This window comes from Bactrocera dorsalis, chromosome 6 (assembly GCF_023373825.1).
Source record: "Bactrocera dorsalis isolate Fly_Bdor chromosome 6, ASM2337382v1, whole genome shotgun sequence".
NCBI lineage: Eukaryota > Metazoa > Arthropoda > Insecta > Diptera > Tephritidae > Bactrocera > Bactrocera dorsalis.
In genome coordinates this window covers 8654701-8679001 of record NC_064308.1, presented here as the reverse complement: position 1 = coordinate 8679001, position 24301 = coordinate 8654701, and the positions used below count along the sequence as shown (strand labels likewise).

Sequence of the window (24301 nt, the reverse complement as noted above, 5' to 3'; positions counted from 1 at the left end):
GGTATGAGATCTAAAAAGTGAGCGTTTCCACGCCCATTGCCCATTTTTATACTGGTTTCAATGAAGTCCTTTGTAACAGCGAGTGCAAATTTTTATAACTGTGACATATTTATTTATTAAATAAAAATGTTTTCATTATATTGTATTTTAGCAAAACTGTTATATATGGAGATATTGATAGAGAAGTTGGTATTGCAAATAGGCACAATCACACCATTTCCACACCCCCAAAATACCGTTATACGAAAACATGTAAAGGCTATAACTCTCAAACTCAGTCATTTCATACAAGGTATCGCAGTGGAAAATAAAACCATAAGCAAGTAGTGCTTCTGAAGTATGCCATTTAACATTCAACAGTAGTCGAAATAGACCCATAGCCTTTCAATTCCCCAAACACAAAATATGTCGACAATAGTGGCATAGCTGATTTTATGCCGAAAATATAAGCAAAAGCCTGAGGTATATTATTAAAATTTAGAAAGAATATTTACCTAGTAGCGTATCTTTGAGCTTTTATACAGTATATATCAGTTAATATGTGAAATATTTTAGCAAAATTTAAGGCATGTAAAATATGCAATGTGTTATAGTCTGATGCAGAGTATGTGAAACTGCTACCAACTACCATGTACTACATATAATAATATTTTTTATTCTAGCCCACGTTATGCCACAAATGTAATTATAACGGTATGTGCTAGCTTCATAAAATGACGAGGAAACTTGTAGACTAAAGTGCTTTAGTAATAGCCCAATACATCCGATATAATGATTGCCGACTTTCTAGCTGAATTTAAGCCAACATAATGGTCAATGTGTTTTATTGCTGAATACGAATAAAATTGGTCTAGACCGCGGTCTAGGACCCTTATGTCTAGTATAAATTTTTCAGTTTTAGGGGTAGATTTTTTCTCCATATACCCGAAATATTTTTGTTCAATTTGTATCAGCTTAGATTAGCTGAATAGATTCCAATATTTCTCCTATGTGGAAAATAAACATAAGTGTGTATAACATAGGTTAATAAGAATCTAATTGATTAATGAATTTTGAATTCTTTCACAACTATTGCTAAAGAGTATAATAGTTTTGTTCTCCTAATGCTAGATATAAGGTTATCTATCTTAATATAATATATAAAAATTATGTGTCACGTTGTTTGTCCGCGATGAACTCTTAAACTACTGAACCGATTTTAGAAAAATTTAGCACACTGTGTCCAGTTGGAAGAAACATAGAAGATAAAATAGTCAAAACAATTCAAAAATAAGAAATATAGTGAAAGCTGTATTATATGGACGCTCTATTACATCGACGTTCTGTTAAGAGGACAATTCTAATAACTAGACAGAAAGGTGGGTTCGTCAGTGTCTGTTTATGGGAGATTTCACTGTATATACATACATAAGCATGTATTCATAATCCCCGAAAAAAATATAATACAGTTGAACTTCCACAACTCAAACTTCTATAACTTGAAGTTCTCCATAACTCGAACTATTGAATTAGCACTAGAAGTCAAATTACATACACATTTCCTGCCATAACTCGAAGTTTTTCATGGATTATGGTGATTCGAATTAGTAAAGTTCAACAGTAATTACAATTTTCAGTAAAATGCAAATCTTAAGGGACATATTCTCAATGTTTGGTTAGCAGTCCTTTGCCAGTTAAGTTCCAGTAAACTTAAACAAGGTTCTTTCTTTCGGTAAAGAATCTTTCTTTTAACTAGAACTGGAAGATGCAGCCTTAAATTCTTTATTTTTTCCATTGACATTTGTTTGTATGAGCATATTCAAAATTAAACGTCAAGTACAATCTCCTGGATTCTTATACTGACAAAAACGTTTTCGCCTTTATTCGCAAATGAAATTTTCATTGGATTGAATAATTTATTATATGAATAACAGTATGAAATGTATACCACAGCAACGCGTGGCCGGATCCACTAGTATATATATACAATATAAAGTAATGCCACTTTCCGTTGTAATTTTATAACTTAAGAACGGGGGGCACCTATCAAAACTAATTTTTCAGGCTATGCTCGGAATATTTAACAGACGTTTATGTAAAGTTTGCACAAAATCGGATGAGCGGTTCTTTTTTATCTAATTTTTTGTAACAAATAAATTTTTGTGTCAAATTGATTTTTTTAATGGGGATTGTGCTGTCAAATTGGCAGCTAATTACAGCTTTAATCGTTCCTACAAATGGCTTTATTTTTTAAATTGTCAAACAATGGCATGTTTTGAACAGTTGAAGTGAAATACATGTATGCATGTGAGTTTGTCTATTCCCTGCCAGCCACGACTAACCACTTTTCTCAAATATTTCAATGCAACTATACCTTTTTCTTTATGCACTAACACCAACGAACATGTTCGGGTTATTTTTTTGTTAACCTAGATGCGATGAAAAAAGGTTCTTTCATTTCTTGATTTGTTTGAATGAGTGCGAATGAGAAAATATAATTGTTATTAGTACCAAACGAAAATCCCAAAAAGGGTAATAAAAAACGGTTGAAAGACGCATTTCATTCGTGCTTGTACAAAAATAAGGTAAGGGAATGAATTTTATGTGATTTTTTAACAATATTTTGCAAATATTTACTTCATTAATTTTATAGCATTGGAAATCAGAATAAATTGGAAATAGCAGCAGCAGCAATATCATCAGAAGCAGCAAATATAATTTGTTAAGTAAGTATGTGGAAATAAGTGTGTTTTTTTGGAAATTGGACTGCACAGTCTAATATAACATGCAAAAATAAATACATACATACCAATGTATTTATTTTATGCGTTTAAGGCGGCCTGCACAAACCAATATAATATGTGAAAACAAATGTTTGTTTTATATTTTAAATTATCAGATAATATTAATATATCTTTCAGATAATATTATCATTTTAATAATAAATAATCTTTCTTTCAGAGTCAATTCTGTTTGTATTTAATATATATATATTTTTTTTTAATAATATTAATCTTTTTTTTTAAACTATTATTATGATTTTTATATAACACAGGTCCACAAAAAAAAATCGATGAAAGGTACCTTTGACCAAACATGGTGTGTTGTATGTATTTTGGGCCGCTGAAACCGAATCCGAAGTCCGTTTTGCTTCATCACGTCAGGATTTTTTCCTAACCTCAAAATACATGTCGGATTTTACTTGACAGAAAAAAATTTAAAAATATTAACGGATTTAGCTCAATTTTGGGATAGAGGGGTTTTGAGGGGTCCTTGACTACGAAATTAAAGACAAATTTTCTAAATACAAAATGGCGGATCCAATATGACCGTCAAAATTTTCAAAAAATTCTTAAATTTTTATAAAATTTTGTATCAAGGGATTTTCGAGGTCACTGATTTCGAAATTAAAGGTAAATTTTCAAAATACAAAATGGTGGTCAGAAAAAAAATTCTTGAATTTTCATAAAACTTTGTACCGAGGGGTTTTTAGGGTCGCTGATCACTTATTTAAAGTCAGATTTTCAAAACACAAAATAGAAAATCCGATATGGCTGTCAGATTTTTACAAAACTTAAGATAAATAAATGAATGAGGATTGCACCGCGACCAAGGGTCTATTGTGCCCTCTCCCTACTCACAGCGTCTCAACCAGCCCCAGCAAATGGATGAATTCCAGTATACTGCTAGGTGCTAGTGAGGCGATGTGATCCCTATTTAGAAACATGGGTCCAAGTCCTGTGTCTACAGATTCCTGTGCAATCCAATAGCAGGTGTTCCGGAGTTTCGGGTTCCAAGTCGCAGAACCGGCGATTTGCACAAGAAGCTAGGCCCATGTTGAATAAGGGCTTCTTGAGTTTGCAATGGCCGGTGCAGAAGGCGACCAGTAGTCTGACTTTATCTCTTGGGAGATTGATTATAAATTTAAATCTTTTGAGGTTATAACCATTCATTAGCAACTTTGCGTGCCGCAAGCCTGGAAGGTGTTGCCAATGTCTCTCCCTACATACTGCTTCATCCTTGCGGAACTGCTCCTTTATGGTGTGGGGACCTACCGCTATGAAAGGTTCCGGTCCTATCATGCTGGTGGATGCTGCAGAGCGGGCAAGCTCATCGGCCAGTTCATTTCCGGCGATGCCTTTGTGACCAGGCACCCAAATAAGGTGCACTTAGTTGCATTCTGTCAGGTTATACACTCCTGCACCAATAACGCTTTTACCTCGTACGACATGATCGCCTTGAGTGCCGCTTGGCTATCGCTTAGTACAGCTATAGGTTCGTTGTGATAGCCGCGATGGAGGTTTAACTCAACGCACCGACTTATAGCAAATACCTCCGCTTGGAATATGCTCGGAAACTTACCCATAGGTATGGAGAGTTTTGTGCGTGGTCCCGCGACCCCTGCGCCAATTCCCTCCGACGTTTTCGAGCCGTCGGTGTACCACCTGATCGAGCTATCCCTAAGTAATAGCTCGCGAGCGGAGTCGCTCCACTCGGCCTTGCTGCCGAGGGTGATCTTGAACTTCCTAGTGAAGTTCACCTTTTTGCTAATGCTGTTCCTTGGAAGAAGAGCCAGTGGTATGATGTTGCCTAGCTTTTCCATGCGTTGGGACGAGATCACTTTACCTTTGGCAGTTCCCTCTGAATCATTTGAAGACGAGTGTGCTTGGCGACTTGACCAATTACTAGGTGTAGCGATGTGAGCTCCAGGAGGGCCTCAATTGCAGCTGTCGGACAGGTGCGCATAGCTCCTGTCATACAGACGCATGCGAGCCTTTGCAGTTTCGATAGTTTGAGTGCTACCGTCGTCTGATCTGCTTTCGGTGCCCAGACCACCGCTCCGTAGGTGTTAATTGGTCGCACTATCATAGTGTACAACCATCTGATAATCCTAGGTTTACACCCCCAGGATCTACCAGCTAGCCGGTTGCACACCATCAGTGCCTTTGTAGTTTTGACCATGGTCAGGTCAATGTGCTGCTTCCATTTTAACGTGGAATCCAGCGTGAGACCTAGATATTTGACCATGTTTGTCATCTGTATCTCTCTGCCTCCGAGTGTCAAGTTCCTCAGGCCAGGCATAGACCTGCGTCTCGTGAATGGGACGATGGTCGTCTTCAAGGGGTTGATGTTTAGTACAACGCCGTTGCACCAACCCTTTGCTAGGCCTAGTTCCCTTTGTACGATGTCGCAGAGAGTACTCACAAATTTGCCTCTGGCTAAGATAACAATATCATCCGCATAGCCTTGACAGCGAATTCCATTGTTTGTTAGCAGCACAAGTAGTTTGTCTACGACTAGGCTCCACAACAGGAGGGATAGCACTCCTCCCTGTGGGCAGCCCTTTGTAGTACCGGGACGGATAGTGGTGCCTCCTGCTGTGGTTTCAGCTATTCTGGCGCGCAGTACAGCCTCTATCCACCTGTGCACTGTAGGTGCCACATTTCTTTTCTCCAGTGCCCTTGCCACGCTCCCGTGGGATGCGTTGTCAAAGGCACCTTCGATTTCTAGGAAGGCACATAACGTCACTTCCCCGTGCCCAGCGAGCTCTGTATCTCCGAGGTTAGCTGGTACAGGGCAGTGTTCGTCAATCTGCCTGCTCTGTACGCATGCTGGTTTACATACAGGGGTGCAGTTACGAGAGCCTTCCACCTTATTTTCTGGTCTAAGGAGGATGGAGTCATGTGTAGAAGTTCACGCAAGTGAGGAAAGTTCTCTGATCGCCATTCACTTGGGAGTGGCCAGAAACGATTCTTTTACATATGACCCAAGCAGCTCACGACTTCCGGTCTTTGACCAAGTATCCTCTGGGTAGCCTAAGAACATCCGTTTGAAGGCGAGCTAAAGTGAGAAGGCGAAATATCCCCTACTTAGGGTTGTGCGCTGGGTTTGGGACCCGCCACGTAAAAAAACACCCCCAATGAAAAAGCAAACACAGCCTCGGATGAAAGACCCCCTTTTGATGACGACCATGGCAAACGAAATAAGGACTATGATTTGAGGGCATGCACCTGGAATGTCCGGTCCCTTAATTGGGAAGGTGCCGCTGCCCAGCTGGTTGATGTCCTCGTTAGAGTGAAGGCTGACATCACCGCCGTCAAAGAAATGCCATGGACGGGACAAGGACAGAGACGAGTAGGTCCTTGTGACATTTACTACAGTGGCCATATAAAGGAGCGCAAGTTTGGTGTTGGATTCGTGGTGCGAGAGAGACTCCGTCGCCGAGTACTATCATTAACTCCGGAGAATGAACGTCTAGCCACATTCCGCACCAAAGCGAGGTTCTTCAACATATCGCTGATTTGCGCCCATAACCCGACGGAAGAGAAGGACGATGTGACCAAAGATGCTTTTTATGAGTGCTTTGAGCGCACTTATGAGAGATGCCCCCGCCACGATGTCAAAATCGTGCTTGGCGACTTCAACGCCAGGGTGGGCAAAGAAGGTATCTTTGGCACTACGGTCGGTAAATTCAGCCTTCACGAGGAAACATCCCCAAATGGGTTGAGGCTGATCGACTTCGCCGGGGCCCGAAGAATGGTTATCTGTAGTACTAGATTCCAGCATAAGAAGATACATCAAGCTACCTGGCTATCTCCGGATCGAAAAACCACCAACCAGATCGATCATGTTGTGATAGACGGAAGACATGTTTCCAGTGTTTTAGATGTGCGTGCGCTCCGAGGTCCTAACATCGACTCGGACCACTATCTTTTTGCAGCCAAGATTCGCACCCGCCTCTGTGCAGCAAAAAACGCACGCCAACAAACAAAAGGAAGGTTCGACGTCGAGAAGCTGCAATCACAACAGACAGGCGAAAGATTTTCCACTCGGCTTACACTCCTGCTCTCTGAGAGCACTCGTCAACAACTCGGTATAAAGGAACTGTGGGACGGTATTTCAAACTCCTTACGTACAGCTGCAACCGAAACCATTGGTTTTCGGAAAGTGCAAAAGAACAGCTGGTACGACGAGGAGTGCCGTGTCGCAGCGGAGAGAAAACAGGCTGCCTACCTCGCAACGTTACGATCGACCACAACACGTGCGGGATGGGATAGATACCGAGAGTTGAAGAGGGAAGCGAGACGCGTCTGCAGAAAGAAGAAGAAAGAGGCCGAAATGCGTGAGTACAAACAGCTTGATAAGCTGGCCGACAGGGGTAATGGTCGAAAATTCTACGAAAAAAAGCGGCGACTTACAGAAGGTTTCAAGACCGGAGCATACACCTGTAGAACCCCCAAAGGTGATCTAGCCACCGATGCCCAGAGCATACTTAGATTATGGAGGGAACGCTTCTCCAGCATGCTGAATGGCAGTGAACACATAACACCAGGAGAAGGCGAACTCGATTCCCCAATCGATGACGATGGAGCAGACGTTCCATTGCCCGGCCATGACGAAGTTCGAATAGCAGTTGCCCGCCTGAAGAACAACAAAGCGGCAGGGGCCGACGGATTGCCGGCCGAGCTATTCAAACACGGCGGCGAAGAACTGATAAGGAGCATGCATCAGCTTCTTTGCAAAATATGATCGGATGAGAGCATGCCCAACGATTGGAATTTAGGTGTGCTATGCCCAATCCATAAAAAAGGAGACCCTACAATCTGCGCCCACTACCTTGGGATTAGCCTCCTCAACATCGCATATAAGTTTCTATCGAGCGTATTGTGTGAAAGATTGAAGCCCACCCTCAACAAACTGATTGGACCTTATCAGTGTGGCTTCAGACCTGGTAAATCGACAACCGACCAGATATTCACCATGCGCCAAATCTTGGAAAAGACCCGTGAAAGGAGAATCGACACTCACCACCTATTCGTCGATTTCAAAACTGCTTTCGACAGCACGAAAAAGAGCTGTCTTTATGCCGCGATGTCTGAATTTGGTATCCCCACAAAACTAATACGGCTGTGTAAACTGACGTTGAGCAACACGAAAAGCTCCGTCAGGATCGGGAAGGACCTCTCCGAGCCGTTCGATACCAAACGAGGTTTCAGACAAGGCGACTCCCTATCGTGCGACTTTTTCAATCTGCTGCTGGAGAAAATTATTAGAGCTGCAGAACTGAATCGAACAGGTACAATCTTTTATAAGAGTGTACAGCTTCTGGCGTATGCCGATGATATTGATATCATCGGTCTCAACACCCGCGCCGTTAGTTCTGCTTTCTCCAGACCGAACAAGGAAGCAACGCAAATGGGTCTGGCAGTGAACGAGGGCAAGACGAAATATCTCCTGTCATCAAACAAACAGTCGTCGCACTCGCGACTTGGCTCTCACGTCACTGTTGACAGTCATAACTTTGAAGTTGTAGATAATTTCGTCTATTTAGGAACCAGCATTAACACCACCAACAATGTCAGCCTGGAAATCCAACAGGTGCTACTTCGGACTAAGTAGGCAATTGAAAAGTAAAGTCCTCTCTCGACGAACAAAAACAAAACTCTATAAGTCATTCATTATCCCCGTCCTGCTATATGGTGCAGAGGCTTGGACGATGACAACAACCGATGAGTCGACGTTGCGAGTTTTCGAGAGAAAAGTTCTGCGAAAGATTTATGGTTGCGCGTTGGCCACGGCGAATACCGCATTCGATGGAACGATGAGCTGTACGAGATATACGACGACATCGACATAGTTCAGCGAATTAAAAGACAGCGGCTACGCTGGCTAGGTCATGTTGTCCGGATGGATGAAAACACTCCAGCTCTGAAAGTATTCGACGCAGTACCCGCCGCGGGAAGCAGAGGAAGAGGTGGAAGGACCAAGTGGAGAAGGACCTGGCCTCGCTTGGAATATCCAATTGGCGGCACGTAGCGAAGAGAAGAAACGATTGGCGCGCTGTAGTTGACTCGGCTATAATCGCGTAAGCGGTGTCTACGCCAGTAAAGAAGAAGAAGATCTTTTCCATTTTGCTGTCCTCCAGGGTTCAGGGATATACGCCAGCGCCTGGCTTTCTCTCATCAGCTGTACAAGGTGTGGCAGTAGGATCTGCTCACCTTGTTGTAGAAGCGCCGGAAAGATGCCGTCTGCACCTGGAGACTTGAATTTGGCGAATGAGGCCGTGGCCCACCTGACTGAATCCGCAGTAAACAGTTTCGTTGCAAGCACCCATTCGTCTGTTCGTCTTACCCTTGGCCAGAGCTTTATGCAACTGCTTCTGGTGCTGAGGAGACGTTCTCACAGAAATTCCTGAAATTCTCTTGTTTTGCAGACCTAATCTCCTTATTATAGGCAGTTAGGCTGCTTTTGTAATCCTCCCAGTTTCTAGTGCGTTTGGATTTATTGAAAAGCTTACGCACCTTAGATCGCAGATCTGAGAGTTTTCTGGACTTAGTATCTGTGAGGTTTTGAGCTCGCTAACTATGATTTTGAAATCAGATTTTCAAAATAAATTGCTAATATTAGTTCAGGACTTCCTTTATTTTACAATTACCTGCTTTGCCCATTTCTTATTGCTTTAATAAATTGGTGTACAAAACCCAGTTTTACATGGAGTGGTGGTATTAAGACTTTAAGTCTTGGAATTAGACTTTCCGTTATAACATTTTTAGAGCCTGGAATTAATTTTTTCCTTAATGGCCAATCCTTTTGCACATAATGCTTATCACGCGCTCGACTGTCCCACTCACAGAAAAAGCATGGGTATTTTGTAAAACCGCTTTGCTGACCCAGTAAAATCGTTATTATCTTCAAATCACCACACACTTGCCATTGATGTCTATTATATTGTAGTTTTTCTAGTAAGAAATGGAGGTTGTATTATTCCTCATTTAACACTACAGAATGAGCAGCTGGTTACCATTGTGCAGCAAGACTGCTTTTAAACTTCGTGTCGAAGAGTCAATAAATATGCGCCAGTCGCTAGCTTCATATGGAATATCATATTCGTTTATTAGTCCTTCAATATCGCTGCAGTACACTAAATCATCAATGTTTGTGAAATACTTCCTGAATTCAATGTCTCGATTGCGATAGTAACTTATATGAGTTCCTGTAGCTAGACAATTTTTTTCTTTCAATCTTGACGCTATTAGCTCAGAAATTTCTTTCGAAAATCCTGCGTCTCGGACGGTCATTTAATTCTGCCTGGGTGAAACCTTTAGAATTTTTATCAGTCTCAGCATCTGATTCTTCTGAGGCATCTTCATCCATCTCTATATCCTCAGTGTCAGCAGAAACTAGATCTTCGCCAATAGAAATATTGCTTTCATCATTCTGTTCTAAAGAAAGAAGTATGGGAAGAGTCACGGAATTGACAGAAGAATAGGAGATGGCAGATTTTGTTTTAGACTTGTGCCCGAAAACACTCGTTAAACAAAAATAGCAATCCCTCTCATGATTTGTTGGTCTGCATCAAATCATTGGAGAAGCAAACGTTTGTTTCTTGCGTTTCTTCAGTTGCAATGAACCTCTCATGCATATCTCTTTTGGAGTCCAATCATTGAAGATGTCACTAGTTTCTATGCCGAAAACTTTCGTATAACTAGATTTTAGTGTATCTGTAAATTTTTTTTCGGATCTTACTTATAACGTATTCTCCACAAACGACACAGAAATTGTCTTTAAAATTTTATAAAAATTAAAGAATTTGACGGCGATATTGGATTCGCGATTTTGTATTTTGAAAATTTGTCTTTAATTTCGTAATCAGGGACCCATCAAAACCCCTCTATCCCAAAATTAAGCTAAATCCGTTAATATTTTTAAATTATTTTCTGTCAAGTAAAATCCGATATGTATTTTGAGGTTAGGAAAAAAGCTGACGTGATGGAGCAAAACGGACTTCAGATTCGGTTTCAGCAGCCCAAAATACATATAATACATCATGTTTGGTCAAAGGAACCTTTCATCGATTTTTTTTTTTGTGGACCTGTGTAATTAATCTTTTCTTTCAGATGCTTTTATAATATTATTTTTTTTTAACTAATCTTTCTTTTATTTTTAGATATTATATTTAAATTTTATATAATTCTAATTATTCTTTATTTTCAGATATTAATCATTTTTTTATTGAATATATTGGGTTGTCAAAAAAGTCTTGCGGTATTTTTATTGAATTTTTTCATTGAAATTGAAATGAATTTTTGATGACTCATGCCCAGCTCTTGGCCGATGCTACGGCTGCTACTATGCCGGTCTCTTTCGACCAATTCAGCGATTTTATCGCAATTTTCGACGACAGGCCTTCCGAAGCGTGACGCATCTTCGACCACCTCTACACCAGAACGAAAACGTTGAAACCATCGTTGTGCGGTGGAAATTGAAACTGTGTCGGGTCCATAAACTGCACAAATTTTATTGGCGGCTTGCGATGCGTTTTTGCCTTTATCGTAGTAGTACTGTAAAATATGCCGTATTTTCTCTTTATTTTGCTACATGTTTGCGACGCTATAACTCACGAACGACTTAAAAGAAACGACAATCAATCAAACACGTGTTAGCGCGTGAAATGAGCTTTCCAAAAAGGTATGACCCGATGCGACGAATAAAACTAGAACTACGCGCTTTCAGCGCCAACTAGCGAAAATACCGCAAGACTTTTTTGACAACCATATTTGTAATTCTGTAAAAATTGTTTATTAATAAAGAAAAATTAAAAAAATTTAATTTAAAATGTTTACTTAGAATTCTATAAATATTTTAAATTGGGAATCAGAAAATGCAACCCTGCATCAGCTGTCCATTGGGGATATTACAGCAGGTCAGATATACTTTTGTATATGACACTGCTAAATGAGCACAAAAGTGGTTAGAATCTTCATGCAGCCTATGGTAAGATCACTTTTTTCAATACTTTTGAGGGTTTGAAAAACTGTTTCACTAGTTTTTTCAACACTTTTGGCTGGCAGGGTTTTAGCAAGCATATTATGTGCATGCAGGTGTTTTATTTTTATACTCTCGCAACAAAGTTGCTAAGGAGAGTATTATTTTGTAATAGATGCAATTTTTTTTTAATTTGATTTATTCTTTTTTATATGAAGGGAAATGTCACGAACCAGACGAGTAAATATACTAGGTCGGCCAACGCGTAATGCAAATGATGTGACCATTGTATTCATTAATTTTTGGGTCATTTTAAGCATCGAAGCTTTATTTGAGTCATGTTCAACAATGTATTTCTACATTTCAAATGATATTTTTTGGTGCTAAAATTTTTGTAGTATACTTTTGCAACCTGTTGCTGTTGGCAGTGAAAAAGTTGTTGCGAAACTTGATTGAAGCTATGATCTTAACTACTAAATCAAAAGGATAAGTTTTTGATACCGCGTATTCCTATGATTCCAACTGATATGCCATTTCAATTCAAACGATTACAATTAACTTTTAAAAAATACAGCATTTAATAAAATATTTTTTTGTTTGAGTGAATGAATTTGATGTAATTTTTTTTTATTTCATTTTATATGTACGCACCGTACATAATGACCACGATGATGAGAAGAGTTGAAATCCGACCGACTAAGTATCTGTCTGGCCACTCGTTTGTTTGAGTAAAAATTAAGTTTAACGTTTAACTTGAGTAAAAATTAAGAAATCGTAATGAGATTTGGTATTCTTGTTCCTTGTCGAAAAATGGAACACAAGATCGTGCCTTTATTTTCACATTTCTATGTCACAGTGTGAAAATGAGGGAAGTCGGACTACAACAACGCCTTCTTCCCATAAAAACAATTTTAAATTCATTTTGATTCTTTCATTTTACGATATAAGTACAAATCAAGAGCTTGTATTAATTGAACTTCAAGTATAATTGGTGATTGAATTCGAGGAACCTGAAACTCTGGGAGCATTTTATTTACCTGTGGCACTTTATTTGTATGTACTCTAGGTTAGAATAGATAAAATCGAGTAAATACTAACAAAACTACCATATGCTAACCCTAGAACACACACCCAGAAAATACCACGTAAACACACACCTGGGATACGTTTGTACCCGGGACCTTATTTTGCGGTTTTTTTAATGCTTATTCAACGGATTTCTATGTTTTTTTTTGAAATGAATATTTTAATATATAACAAGTATTTTGTCTTTTGTTTCATTCGAATATTCCTACTGGTTCCAGCGATATGGGCAAATAAAGTCAGGACATGCAACAGTGGATTTTGGTTTTTGTTGTTGTCCTGATAAATGCAAAACAAAATAATATAATTTATAATAATATACTTGTAGAGTAACAACGAATACACATTTTGGTTTTTATTTCATTGAAATATTCTACCTGGTTCAAAAGTTATGTGCAAAAAGGTCGCGCAAGGTATGGGTACGTAGGTAGCAAATACACTGGTATAACTGGTTTTTGTATTTTATATGCAGCTGCAAGGGTTGTTTTCACACGAGGTGTTGTTATAAATGCTGCCTGTTTTCATTATTGTTTTGGTGCTCAAAAGTGTAAGAAGTGAAAATAAATATAACTGAAACTATAAATAACTGGATACGAAATGACTTCAAGAAGAAACGAATATTTTTCAAGTGCAGCATATAGAAGGTAAAAAATGTAAAATAAGCACCAATGTAAACATATATTAATTTTTTTTATTATGCAGGCTAACTGAGGAACAGCGAGAATCATATACATATACAATCTTTATTTGATGAAATTTGTGACGATGATGCTCCCTATGACTTTGACTCAGAAGATGAAGAAGAAATTCAAATCAATGACAATGAAATTGCTGATGACGATGCTGAAGTTTCGCAAAGTGCCGCAGAAATATTACCTGATTATGCGGACTATGAGGATGATGAAGAAGAAGAAGTAGAAGAAAATAATGAATTACCTGCTAGTGCCGAAAAATTTGTTGCACGTGATAGTACTGAGTGGATGAAAGAACCAAATGTAAGTCGTCAGGTACTCAGACAAAATATTATAAGAGAACGTTCTGGACCAGCTAGATGCACTGAAATGTTGTCAATAGAGCAAACATTCAAATGTTTCATGAACGTTGAAATGGCTGATATAATTATGCGTCACACAAATAAGTTAGCAAAAGAAACTTATAATGCTTACAACAACGCGCAATGCACAGACGACAACAATGTAGGTGCGTCGCACATGGATTCTTCTAAAAACGATGCTGACGATGAACTTTCACACTAGTATTAGAACACACTGCTTTAGCTGCCCAAAGATTTGGAGTAAGTGATAGAGCAGCAGCCTTGATTGTTTCATCTGCTTTTCTGGATGCCAAAAAAACAGGTTTGATAACAGAGGATCAGGCTAGCTTTGTCACTGACAAATGCAAGATTAGTCGGGCAAAAAAAAGTGTTGGAGTTAAGCTCCAAAACACCGAAAGTATTTACTCTGCATATGGGCTGCATTTTGACGGCCGCAAAGACAATACAATTACACAAGTCAGCGAAGGTGAAAAGTACTACCGCGACACTGTCAAAGAGGAACAGGTTTCGGAACCTGGTTGTCATTACTTTGGCCACGTCACCTCTCCTTCCGGGTCAGCTGAGGATGAGACGCAAGCTATATGACAACATTTACAAGACAATTCAGTTGGTGTGGAACATCTAGAAGTTATCGGTGCTGATGCCGCCAACACGAACACAGGTTGGAAAGGTGGAATCATTCGGAAACTAGAAGAAAGAATAGGTAGGCCATTACAGTGGGTTGTTTGTCTTCTACATTTCAACGAACTTCCATTCCGTGCTCTTTTCGAACACATAGATGGTGTCTCAAAGAGTCCAAATACATTCTCTGGCGACATAGGTAAACTGCTCCCTGATTGTGAGATAGGTAGGTAGGTAGGAGTGCAGCCCTATCGGGCTCAATTAGCACTGATGTGCCATTTTGATACACTATTCGTAGAAACCTCCTGTGTCTGCTATTACGTTTCACCTTCTCTCTCAAACCATTTTGTGGTTTCGATAAAACTGCTTATGTCCGATATGCTTTTGGTGGAAATCCATTCAAGGTTTGGTGCATGGTGGATTCCGAGTGTTTTGTGTCGGATCTGTGCTAGAGCAGGGCATTCGCAGAGAAAGTGGAAGATTGTTTCCTTGTTCCCTGCTACTCCGCAGCCACGGCACATGTCGTTGTGGGGCATACCCATTTTGGACGCATGTTCCCCAAATGGCCAGTGCCCCGTTATGGTAGCTGTTCTTCTGTGAATACTTTTTCTTGACCTATTTAATGAGTCGTTGGTTCTTTTCCTGTCATATGTTGGCCATAATTGTTTAGTCATGGCGCATTTTGTAATGTTTTTCCATCTGTTATTTGCAACTTGTTGAAATTGTCGATTGATCTCTCCTTTGATCGATCCTAGCGGGCTTGGTATTAGCACCGCCTCGGATTCATTGAGGAAAGCTCCTGCCTTTGCCAACTCATCTGCTTTTTCGTTACCGAAAATGTTCCTGTGGCCGGGAACCCAGATCAAGTTTAGCTGGAGCTTGTCTTTTATTGAGCTTAGTGCTCTCTTGCAGTTGTGAACTATATTGGAATTTGTCATGGGTGAAGACAGTGCCAGGAGGGCCGCCTGGCTATCCGTAAATATAGTTGCTTTATGTATATTCCCGTGGTTTTCTAATAGAACTTCGCAGGCTTTTCTAGTACTTCTGCTTGCAAGATGCTAGCCGAGTTCGGTAGACGTATAGAGAGAGATACGCCCAGATCAGCGGAGAACACCCCCGTGCCCACTCCGCAGTCCATTTTGGACCCGTCCGTATAGACTGAGGTGGTATCCTCCTCTGCTATTCGACCTCTTCTTCATTCTCGTCTAGATGGTATCCTCACCTGCAAGTGTCTATTGAAATCCAGCTTTGGGAGAATGTAGTCTGATTTATTAATAGTGAGCTTGTTTAGAATTACACTATATCCGTAGTTCTGCTGATTCCAACCTCCCAATTCTTTTATTCTTATTGCCGCAATAGCATCTGTTTTTTGATTAAAAATGTCCATTGGTAGTTGATGCAGGATCACATTGAGCGCATCAGTCGGACATGACCTGATTGCGCCCGTAACACCCGCACATGCTGCTCTTTGTATTCCATTTAATTTAATCTCGAGAGAGATTGTGAGAAGTTGCCTGTTGTCAAATTTGAAAGTTTTCCATCCTGCCAATTACCTTCTGAGGTTATTGATTCGACCCAAATTAGCACAGACCAAGCTTATTTCTATAAAATATCAGAAGCTGTTATTTCCGGTCAATGTTCCTCAGATTTAGCGTCGATGCATCCAGGTAACATGTGCAAATCTCGCTGGCTCACCTGTGCAAATAGAATTCTGAGATTATACATTTCTACTGACAAATCAACAAAGGAAATAAAGATTTTGGTCAAGTACATACTTACAGTTTACTCACCTTTGTGGTTCTCAATAAGATTCAACAGTTCAATTAAAGATGGCTCGCGCCATCTCTATGCTGCAATTCACAGGTCGAGATACTTACCTCTTAAACTGCGCAAGGTTGTCGATTCATCCATTCAACAGAATGCTTTCTTTGCTCTTCCAGAAAACATTCTCCTTAGTATAATGACTGACGAACGGATAGAAGTCAGAAAGTTGGCCCTTGACCGTCTTCTGGCACCCAGAGAAGCAGAGTCTGACACTGTAAATGGAAGGGTAAAGTGCCAAAGCTGAATTTCAAAGCTAATAATTATTACGATATGATTAACTGGAAGACTATTACCTTGAGTGTTCCACCAGTTCTTTGTTCAGTTTCTAACAAAGAACACATAAAAGGGCTGTCGGGAGGCACTGCAGAGGTTTGGAAATTTAGTGAATTCCTCTCTCACCCCGTGGCAGTCGAGAGAACCGTCAAACTGGTGACAGAGGCATCTTCTAAAGTTATTGGCCCCCAATCTCGTGATCGTTTTATACGCTCTACATGAATTCTAGGCAACAAGTGCCAAAGTTTAGTACAAAATCTGAATTTATCAATAAATTTGACACAGATTCAGACTAAGACAAGCCTGACATATGGGTGGTTGGTTGGGTTGGGCTTGGGAGGAACCCGAAGACCAATACAGGTTAGCTGAGAGCTGCAACAATTTTCACCTTGCGCTGTGGCGCGGCGCCTTTTCGCTCGTATCTCGGGAACGGTTTGTCCTACCGTAGCAAATGACGCACATAGGTTTCTGCTAGTGCATACTGCGGCTAAAAATATAAGGAGTTGTCGCAGGACAATGACATTTGGTACATCATTTTTTTGGATTCCAATCAAGAAAAAAATGAAAAAATTTTTTTAAAAAATTTTATTTTACGCCCACCTCCCATATAAGGTGAAACTTAATTTTTGACCTACAGCACTGATTTTTGGTACATAGCATTTTTATGACATTATATATGTTGGTGTTAAATTTCAAAAATATCCGCCCACTTTTACGCCCACCTCCCATACAACTAAATTCTCTTTTATCAAGTCTCTTTTAGCAACTTTTTTACATCTTCGTGACATTCTGACATTGTTTTTTTCAAGGGGAGCAATTTGGGGCAGTTGAATTTTTTTTTATCGTTTAGCTGAGACTTCAGGCTTTAATTCGGTATATGTATGTCGACAGCGGTAGATAGCGCTAAAAAGATGCACCACTTTGAATTTGAAGAACATTGAAATTTTGACGTCCAAATTATGTTGTTCCACAAAATTTTTTATGCATTTTTTTTTTCAATGGATTTTGATTAAAATTTTTTCTTTGATACATATTATAAATGAAAAATAATAACAAAGTTGAATTTCAATAGTTGTTTTATTGTATCAATGATTTGACTTTTGAGTAAATTTTTTGCTAATTTTGATGTTCTCTACATTCACCGACTTTGGGTATTTCTGGACAAAAAACTAATGCAGATAGAATCCTAATACTTTGGGAAAATAATGTATAGATAGTTGGTAACAAAGTGTGAAATTTTCATTCAAATCAGACAACATGAAATTTTTGAATTTCGGCCACAGATATCCCAATGTGTGACGTGACAAATAACTTTTGTTTTATACATTTTGCCATGAGATGCGTATTTCAGGCGCTAGGTAGACAATTTCACGATTTTAGGCGAATTTCCGAAATTTCAAGGCCGGAGTAGGGGTTGAAGATGCAATCCGATCTCAAAACAAAAAGTTGCATTGGAATCAGGAAGTACTAAGGCAACTTTTCTGCACTATTAGAAATCCCGAATCGAAAAAGTCCGGAATCGACCTACCCTAATGCGCATCCAAACACAACTCCTAAGTCATGGACACCTGTGTCAATAACAGAGCTGTATGCATTTTTTGGTATACTTATTATGCGAACCATAGCAAAGGAGAACATGTTCGAGATTTATGGAGCGTCAAAAACTATCCTTTATATCGCGCCACAATGGGAGTCAACCGTTTCTGTTCGATATTGCGGTTCCTAAGATTTGACGATAAAAACACTCGTGCAACACGCTTACTAACTGATAAAGCAGCACCGATCAGTGGATTGTGGACGATGATGAACAATAATCTTGCTGCACATTACAAGCCCAGCTCATGCTTGACAATTGATGAGCAATTATTTCCTTACCGTGGACGCACACGGTTTACGCAGTACATACCGTCAAAACCTGCTATATACATATGGTGTCAAGGTTTGGTGGATTTGCGATGCCACAAATCCATATCCACTGCATAGACAAATATATACTGGCCAAGCAGAAACTGGTAGGGAAACGGACCAAGGCGAACGAGTGGTGAAGGATTTGTCTGCGAAATACCAAGGAAGTGGCCGAAACGTTACAATGGACAATTTGTTTACGACCTTGCCAGTTGCAGAACTGCTTCTCACCTGGAAACTCACGATCGTTGGAACTTTGCGCAAAAACAAATCATATATTCCTCAAGAAATGAAGCAGAACAAAAACAGGACAATTGGTTCAACGACATTTGGCTTTAAAAATAATGTGACAATGTGCTCTTATGTTCCCAAAAAAATAAAGCAGTAATTTTTCTTTAGACCACGCATAATGATGCTGAAATAGCTGACAGTGGGAAACCTGAAAATTGAATATTATAATCGTACCAAAGGTGGTGTTGATCGAATGGACCAAATGTTTGCGGAATATCCAACACAAAGACAAACAAAACGATGGCCACTAGCGATGTTCTTCAACATATTGGACATTACAGCTCTTGCAGCCTACATTGTCTACGATTTGAATAACCCTATGTTGCTTTGGAGAACAAACAACAAGCGTAAGCAGATCCTGCGCAGCTTGGCTGAGGCATTGTGTATGCCCATTATTCCCATTATTGAAGCCAGAGCCATAAATCGTCAAGTGACGCGAAATTTTTCGACTAAAATTGCTATTGAAGCATATTTCAACCGATCGGTGGAATCAATGGTGTCAACAGCAGCATCAACATCTGCCGCAGCGCGCACGCCAAAACCTGTGCCCGGATCTTGCTATTTATGTTACGCGCAAGAGGAAAAACGCCGTAAAAAACCAGAAAGCTGTGCGCCAAATGTAAGAAGCCAATGTGTCTTGAACATTCGGTCACATCAACAAATTGTTCAATTTGTCATGATTTTCCTTAGATATAAGATACATTTTTATAATTTTTATAATAAAAGTCAATAATATAATGTGTGAAATGAATATTTTTAATTTTTCAAATAAAAAAATAAAAAAAAAATGTTTTTTTTTTGATTATTATGACGATTTTTACTATTGGGGAACAAACGTATCCCGGGTTTACGTATATAATGTGTTTGGAAGGCTGTAGCTCCTGAACCAATGGCCCGATCTGGTTCAAATTTTTAATTAACTAAATAATTTTCCTAGATAGTTAGCGGTATAGAGGTATAGCGGTTCAAAAGTTGCAACACTTCAAAGTTGAAAGCGGATACATTTGTACCCGAATGTGTGTTCTAGGGCTAATTATAAGGATTTTCGTTACTCTAACAAGCTTTATACAAAACTGCTTCAAAATATGTTCTCAAGTATACCTGAGCAATGTCAAAATCAACGATATCAGCCTGTCCCTTTCTCAACCCCCAAGGTACAAAATAAAATTATTTCCGTCTTTCCACCTGTATTTAAATCGATCGGGTTGGTCAAAATGCGCTGAGTTAGAGTAGAATTGGTCTACACCTTGAACTAGACCTAATATCACTAATATAAAGAATTACGATCCTCCAGTTGATGTTTTTGATATCACCTCAATACTATATATTAAATCCGATCAAGTTAATATGACATAACATACACATAATACACGAATTACAGATGAAATTGAGATGGACGATGATTTACAGATGATATTGTGCTTGTAGAATATTTCAGACTCAGCGATGAATTTATATGTAGTTAGTAGCGCAAGGAAAACGACGAGACCATCGTAAATCCTTGTAACGCATTCCTGTGTGACTTTAAATACCTATTAAACTTTGACTAAGAGAAGTTTAAATGTATATACAGTAGGTAGAAAAAATAAGTTATCAAAACAACCAGCGTTGTTGGAAAGAACTGTTATCAGAGTACCGCAATTGATGAGTTTAGTAGCAACCGCTTATCTGGTAAGAAATTTTCGGGGCCTTCTATAGAAATGCTCAGTGACATCGCATAGAAAAAGTAAGTTATCAAGTGCAGTAATTAGTGTTTTTCATATTAAAACTTGAAAATAAATTACAAAAAAGCATTAAAAGTGCAAGGATTCCTTATTTTATGAATTTTGAAATTTAATTAGTAACTAAAGTTTTCTTTTTTCTATTTAATTTTTTGAAATATTAAGGCGTTTTTTTACGATGAATTAAAAAGAATTCTGAAATGGTGAATTTTAAACAATTAACGAATGAGGAGTGTTCAACCATAATTAATTTGCATAAAGATGGTCACATGCAGCATTATATTGCTGAAAATTTTAATAAAAGGCAGGTCGCAATACGGAAGGTTATTGCCGGCTACAACAAAGAAAATCGAGTAATTAGAAAGAAAAGACAAGGGAGCCCAAAAATAACAACGGGAGAGTTGATTAACGAATTTCAGATATTTCCAATTCTGATCCCATTAAATCAGTTTCAAAAATTCGCGCACAGCTTTTAAAAGAAGGCAAGAATGCCCCTTCAGTGCATACTATGCGTAACAGATTGCACCAAGTCAATATTCACAGCCGCGTTGCAAGAAAGTTACTGTACCTAAATGAGACAAATAAAAAAACGAGAAGCATTTTATAAAATTTTGGCATAAAATGCTCTAAACTGATGAATCGATGATTTGCCTTCGTTATTCCCATGGTATTGTTCACGTTTGGCGCTCACCCGAACAAGGACTCTACCCACAGTTAAGTCGGTGGAAAAGAGCTTAATGGTTTGGGAATGCTTATCTGCGAATGGCCCTGGCAATATTGTAGTCCTGAAAGGAAAAGTTACTGCTGCAGTTTATTTAAATATTTTAAAGTAGCACGCCATCCCCGAGGGTCACCGACTAATTGGACCGGATATCCTTCTTCAACAGGACAACGCGCCCATTCATACTACAAAAGTCATCACAGAACATCTAAAAAATAAAAATTTGAGTGTATTGAAATATATTGCAATGGTCTCCTCAAAGCCCTGAGTTGTCACCAATTGAAAATGCTTGGGCAATTCTTAAGATGCCCATAGGTGCAGAGAAACCCTAAAACCTGGTTGATTTGAAGAACTGCATCTATAACATTTGGAAAAATTTTCCTCAAAATTAGTGTTTGAAGCTTACCAACTCCATGCAACAACGACTGGGCCAACTCGTAAGACGAAATTATGGACATTGTGGATATTAAACAATTTAATAACTTATTTTTTCTACATGCAATTTACTGTATGTGTGTATGTTTTTCTTTTATAAAAGCAATGAAGTTTTCTTTTGCTTTAAAATTACCTAAATTAGATAATTTGAAATATGGTCTCAATAAAAAAAATATTTCGTCTGTAAAAAAAATTTAAACTTTTAAATTTTATTCACTTCGCTGATTTATATTTCACTTCGATAACTTACTTTTTCCTACTATGTTAGGGTGCTTTTTTTTTAACTATTAATTTTTTTCAATCCCGTCACGAAATTCCCTTGGAAATACACTAAAAAAATTCCCTGAAAATTTAGCCTTTAATATTGACATTAAGAACTGGACCAAGGTATGTAAAAATTTTCCATTGAAAAAACACTGCAATCGTAATTTTTTATCCTTAAATTCCTTCAGCTCAGAAGTATTTTATGGCATCGCTTTGACTTTAGACGCATATTTCTTAGAATCGTTCACTCTACAAAAGTGCCCATTGTGACAAAGTCGAAACTCACACCGGCGAGGTAATATGGGGCTCTAACCCCGATTGTTCCACGAAGTTAGCATTTTTTGTATATATCTCGAAAATGACAAAAGCTATAGAAAAAATTACATGACAAATTTGTATTATTATTATTTGCATGAAAAAGCCCGCATCTACTGTCCGCCCCAACTTCACTCTAATCCAAGAGCACCTTCACCTGCGCTGATAGCTGAGTGAAAAGCGGACGTTAATTGAATAGTCGCGAACGATCCTCTCGGATGCCTGGGTGAGGTTGGAGGTAATAAACGACAACAACCTTACTGCGTAAAATGAAACCATCCACCAGCTCTCAGTTGATGTCGAAGAGATAAGGTCCTAACGCAAATAGTGGAGGAATTCGACAGTTTTCACTATTTAGGAGTGATCGTGTTCAGATTTTCGACTCTGGTCTTAGGCTACGTACTCGATAATCCGGTGGATCTCCACTGGGAATTTAACTCTTGGGAAACCACTAAGGGCTACAGAGTTAGAATATGTGCGGACCAGGCCTTGTGGGACTCATTAACGAGTAGGGTTGCTAAAATTATCGACCCCTTTGAAGCCATCAATCTGAAGCTTATGCAAAAGATACTTCCTGCTTGCATTTGGTTGCACCCCTAGAGGAGTCTGGTGAAAACTCCTCCGGTGTATAAAGCTGCACAGCTGGTTTGTTCCTTTGTAAAGACGGCAGCAAATAGAGAAGGAGAAGCCAAATTAAGGAAGCAGACCGACCCTAGTGGCTTCCTCCGGAAAGTCAATACAGACTCTATCGAAGGCTACCAACAAAATTGGCTTCGGTTTACGCCAGCCTAGGATGTATGTATATATGGCTATGAACATGAGACGGAAAAGATCGCCGGCAACAATCAGCTTCTAAGAGAAGTCGTCATCTAAGAATAGACGACCAAACACATACATACAGATAAATCTCCAGCGCTCGATAAGTACTATATACAGTCCGATAATCTTCTTAAATCAGGGTAGCCTTAAAGTGAGTACCATACAGACGTACTGTATATGAGCTGTTGTTCTGCTCAATTATAAACCGAAGAAAGGTAGACCAAGGGTTTGAATTATCATCAATAAAGGCAAACATGTATTTTTTTGTGTTAATTACAAAGCAGACACCACATTATTAAAGGTGGAACTTGTTGAAAGACACATCTAGTCCGATCACCAGAGATGAGCCACTCTTAAAATAAAGGGTTTGTCTGGAAAGTAATAGGACTGAGTCGATTAAAAAAATCTATGGAACCGATCGTTACAATTCTTCAAAAACTTTCAAAATAGTCTCCTTCTGTGTCGTCGGAGCGCTGCCAGCGTTATTTCCAAGCTTTGAAATAGCCTGAGAGCCGAGGTGCATGCTGCTTGGGTCCCCTCTGTCGTCTCAAAATGTTTGCTTTTCATCGGCAAGTATTTTCAGGCAAGGATACAAAAAAGTTCGGGGCCACATCTGGGTTGTAGGGCAGCTACAGAACCGTCCCAAATAGGAGCATTTACCCTCAAAAACCGGACAAAATTGTAAATGACAAACTTCAGCGATGGTACTCAAAATTGATTTTTTTGATACCTAAATAACCATTCCACAATGAACCGATTAAATGAATGACCTTCAGGTCGCTATATTGCCACACAAGTAGTCGGAAACTCTCCATTGTTCTCGAAATTGCAAGTGTGTTTTTTTTATTGCGTGAACGGAATTCTTGAAAATATTTTTTACGGAATCAGGATAACATGATATGTATTTAATATTAATGATATAAAAATTAATTTAGTTAATGTATTATTATGTTTTTTCCGGAAAAACAATGAATCATTAAAAAACTAAATTTTTTAATTTTTTAGAAATTAGTGTTTTTGTTATAGTGTCGGGCAAGGTCGAGCCATGAATTATTTTTCTTCGATAAAATTTTGAACGTAATATTATTTTCATTTTCCTGTGTCACTCTATAAAAATGAGCAAAATCAGACTACAACCACGTCTACTTTCAATATAACACAATTTAAAATTCTATTTGATTCTTTCACTTTCCAGTACACAAATAAAGAATTAATTGATATAACGGAATA

General features: G+C 38.9%; 1 protein-coding gene across 13 annotated transcripts in view; it reads right to left on the bottom strand.

Annotated features, from left to right (window-relative positions):
• Positions 1-24301, bottom strand: part of LOC105221995 (uncharacterized) — a 223629-nt gene that overhangs the window by 180101 nt on the left and 19227 nt on the right. The window lies entirely within an intron of this gene.